The sequence below is a fragment of the Bidens hawaiensis genome, unplaced genomic scaffold (assembly GCF_021521415.1).
Source record: "Bidens hawaiensis isolate Kalapana, Puna unplaced genomic scaffold, B.hawaiensis_p1.1 tig00061513_1, whole genome shotgun sequence".
NCBI classification, from domain to species: Eukaryota; Viridiplantae; Streptophyta; class Magnoliopsida; order Asterales; family Asteraceae; genus Bidens; species Bidens hawaiensis.
In genome coordinates this window covers 44,316-49,089 of record NW_027501069.1, presented here as the reverse complement: position 1 = coordinate 49,089, position 4,774 = coordinate 44,316, and the positions used below count along the sequence as shown (strand labels likewise).

Below are 4,774 nucleotides of genomic sequence, written 5' to 3'. Positions count from 1 at the left end.
GGGGTGAGTCATATGGGTTATGTGGAGTGAATCATGACTGGCGTGATGGGTTTGAAGGTGAATTATACGGTGAATTGGGTTAATTTTGATACGGAGTTAGGGTTTGATGGTTTTTAGGGTTAGTTCATAAGCATTAATTTGGGGATTTTGTTTTATTGTTTGTTTGGGTCTTTAATAAGTACAAAGTTATGGTTGGTGGTGTTGTTACGTATTCGGAACTCGAACCGAAACCGAAACTGATCTGGTTTTTATGTATTTTTAAGAAGGAAAATTAAGATAGAAAAGAAAGGAAAGAAAAGAAAATGATATCGTGTTTCCAAGTTTAATGAAAAAAAGAGAAAAGGAAAGAATATTAATCATTTTATGTGTTCCCGAGTAGAGAGGAAGAAAAAAGAAAGTTGCAAGTTTACCAATTTTGTGGGTTACCTCTTCTCTCCTCTCTATATCTTTCCAATTTGGAAAGAAATATAAAGACACTAAAAACCTTTTCTCCTTATTTCTCTTCCTTTCTCTTCTTTTCATTATAAAAACTCTGGAACACCAATTTTGTTTATTTCTCTCCAAATCTTTTCTCTCCTCTCGTTAAATTAAACTCTGGAACACAGCGTTAAAGTCTTTCAAGTTTGATTTATTATTTTACGATGTTAGTGACTTGTGTATTATACGGACGGAAATTAGAAGAATAATATATATGCTTATATATTCTAAGAACTTGGAAAATCTGTATTTATATGACCGGATTATTTTACATATCCATACATGAAGAATACGCCACCTTTTTGGAATTGTTTTGATAATATCATTATACAAAGCTCATTCTTATATCATTTAATAAAAGAGTAAAAACCATTTGATAATACTAGATGCCAATCAATTTAGTAAACTCTTCCCTAACTCCGAGCTCTCGCTAACAAACACGGATTACGATTTCTTTTGTTCAATCTCGCAAGCTTAAGCCTAAAAAGAAGCTGATTATAGCTATTATTATGATTGCGGGTGATTTGGAGAATTCGAAGCAAGGCAACTAATAACATTGAGATGGTTCCACAAAGAGAGTATTTTGATTCATTTGTTAAATTTTCTTTTTGTTGTTTTAGATGAAAATAGAAAGTCTAGCGTTAGTTTGGTTGAGTGGCTACAAATTTTGCTCATGTTTATGTAAGTGTTTTTTACCTTTTTATTAGCACGTCTAGTTTTCTGTTGGCCTGGTCTTTGATTCAATAAGCAATTTAAAAAAAAATAAATAACGTGCGCAATAAATAATTAAATATCATTAAGATGAACACTAAGACAATTCACAATAGCGAATCTTAACAGCACATAAAAACGTGTCTAGTTAGCTACTAAATCAGAGCAATATTTATTATTAAAGAACATCGCACGTTATCAACACCTTTTATACTTATTTTTAACTACCAATTTTTTTGTTTTACTATAATACATACAAAAGTATTTAAATATTCAAAGTCTGAAAATAAAATGTTAAGATAACAAAATTAAAGTTTTATTTAAAAACTTTAAAAAAGGTTATAATATTTTAAAAAGGTTATAATATTTAAAGTTCAGAATTTGAAAACTAAAAAGTTATTATGATTTTGTAATGTTTATAATGCAATATTTAATTTTGGGATACAGAAACTATACATTACAACTACTAATAAGTATAAAAGAAAACGTCGGTGCCGCAAAGCCCCATTGGGCCGCTTTGCGGCACCTTATTGGTCCGTAACATTTTGTTTTTTTTTTCTTTTAATTCTTGTATCGTAACAAACACAAGAAAAACCGACTGAATGCCAATTTTGCTTTTGTTTAAGTTTCAGTACCGTAACAGACGTGATTGAATCCAACCAAATTCATGTGGACTCACCATGCTTTGTTTTAATTCCAGTATCGTAACGAACATAACAAAAACCGTCCGAATGGCAATTTTGTTTTTGTTTTGGTTACCACCTGAACACCTAGGACCGACAACGCTTAGGTTTTGTTATAGCGCGTCTGGGTTTTACCAACTTCGCGTCGGTTAATACTACTAGTTTTCTAATGATCTTGGTGATCAACAATACTATAGTTAAATAATTTATATTCAAATCACACAATATTAACGTATAAATCAAGTATAATTTCATTCCAAAAAATATCTATCTATAATTGCTTATATAAAAATCATATGTGTCACGATATGGTTGTTCCTCACCCCCTATAGGGTCACCAGATTGCTTCATTCATGAATGATGGCTTCTTATGCGTTTGACCTGAATTCGCGGGTATGGGTCTGACAAAACCCGGATAATCCTTAAACGGGTTATAACATCTCATTTATTTATAAAACATTTCATCATCAAACAATAATTTTCGCGGGTCATGAGTCTCACCAAACCTTGATAATTCTTAAATGAGTTAATAAGACCGCATTTATTTGTGAAACCCTTTTAACATCAAACCTTAATATAATTTATCTCATCTGCATATTCACTGTCGCCGGTCTATCCTCTCCATCACCGGTTTACTTATGATTACCACCCACCATCGTCAACCTCCCCTCTCATGCATCAACCACCACCGTAACCTACATTAACTGCCCCTTTCTCATAAGACAAATTTTTGTGTTCATGTTTGTTCGTTTTAAAAAAAACCAACATATTCGTGTTCATTTATTTTGGTTTGTTAAAAATCTAAGAAACCTACACATCTCAATTGAAAGAGCCCTAACGTTAAATAAATATAACTAACATAATAAACTACTACATACGTATTAAATTAAAACAAAGCTACGTTAAAAAATAAAATCAATCATTACAAAATATAAAAATAGCAAAACGATTAAAAACAAAAACCTAAATAAAACCTCCGTAACACTAACACTGGGCCTAAAACCTAGTTGTATATAAATTACTTAAATCATACCAACATCACATCCCATAAATATACAAGTCGGTCTTATAATATATATCAACTTCCTCCTTATTTACATAATACATTGTATTTATCATTGTGTTTTCTTTTCTCATAGTGTTTTTTTTCATTGTGTTTTTTTACATTGTGCCATACAATTGTGTTTTTTATTGTGTTTTTTTCCATTGTGTTTTTAAATTGTGTTTTTCGTGTTTTTCATTGTGTTTTTTCGGCGGCCGTTTTCCGATGACTTTTTTCAGCGACTTTTCGGTGAATTTTTCGGCGATTTTTCCGGCGAAATTTCTTGATGATTGTTTTCCGGTGACTTTCCAACGACTTTTCGTGTGAAATTTCCATAGACTTTTCCGGCGAGGTGGCAGCGATGGGTGACAGTTGTGGTGGCGGTGGGCGTTCACAAGACAAATTTTTGTGTTCATGTTTGTTCGTTTTAAAAAAATCAGCATATTCGTGTTCGTTTATATTGGTTCGTTAAAAATCTAAGAAACGTACGCATCTCAATTGAAAGAGCCCTAACGTTAAATAAATATAACTAACGTAACAAACTACTATATACGTATTAAATTAAAACAAAGCTACGCTAAAAAATAAAACAAATCATTACAAAATATAAAAATAGCAAAACGATTAAAAACAAAAACCTAAATAAAACCCCCGTAAGACGGGGCCTAAAACCTAGTTGAATATACAATTACTTAAACCATACCAACATCACATCCCATAAATATACAAGTCGGTCTTATAAAATTTATCAACTTCCTCCTTATTTACATAATACAATTGGTGCTGCCAAGACTACAAGCAAATAACCTTTGGATCATGCTTCGAGTTCTTCCACAACTTCCGGTTGAAATACTACAGTCGGAGGTGCTACCACGAGTTCTGGCAAAATCGTTAACTCGTTTCCGGTGTGTTTGTAAATCATGGAGCAATCTATTATCTACACCTTCGTTTTACCGGATGCACATCCAATATCAATGCCATAAACTTCTTGTTCTTGATCCACATACCCAAACTTTTCACACTCTTGATCATGAACCCGCGAACCAGGGTTCAATCACCAAGGGTCCTATTCCGTTTAAGGACAATGTGTTGGTTTTAGCAAGTTTGGATGGATTGGTATGTGTAGCCTTGGAGAACACTCGAGAGTTAGGCTTTTGGAACCCGCTCACGGGTGCTTACACGAAGATCCGTACTAGTTTCTATAATAATATATGTCGCGGTGATTTTGCTTTCTATGTTGATTCTTCTAACAATTATAAACTTCTATGTTTAGTTCCTTACAAGGGTGCTTTTGTATATTCCTAGAGATTAGATTCATGGAGAAAGATTCAATGTTCAGATATTAGACACCTTGTATCTAACTACAAGTGGTTGATGGCTACTTTCTCGGGCGAGAAAGTTTATTTCAAGCTCGAATGTAAGAGCACCGGACATTCGTGGTGCCTTATAAGTTTCGATGTGGAGTCTGAAAAGTTTAAGGTAATACAATTTCCACTTTTTCCTTGTGGTGCAAGTTTGGGTGTGAGTTTAGTCTCTCAATGGCTGCATTCACCTGTGTGTAGCTTATGGGGATATATGTAAAGATGTGAAGTGTGATATGTGGAGGATGGATGGTGATTGGTGGATACAAGTGGCGACATTCGTTAGCCCGAATTATAGGTTTGGTGATTGCCCGACGAGGGAGATACACATTAAGAGGAACGGGGATTGGCTTGCGATTTGGAAGGAAAACAACTCTATTAAGTATATAGGTTTGGAGGACTATGTTACAGATTTTTATCATATTTTTGTCGAGCATTGGTATCGTGCAAGTGATCAAGGAGCGATATACATCGAGACTCTCGTGTCTCCAAATCCCTAA

The 4,774-nt window shown here is 33.6% G+C and overlaps 1 pseudogene; it reads left to right on the top strand.

Moving 5' to 3' along the window:
- Positions 1 to 3,729: 3,729 nt before the first annotated feature.
- Positions 3,730 to 4,774, top strand: LOC143603400 (F-box/kelch-repeat protein At3g23880-like; annotated as a pseudogene).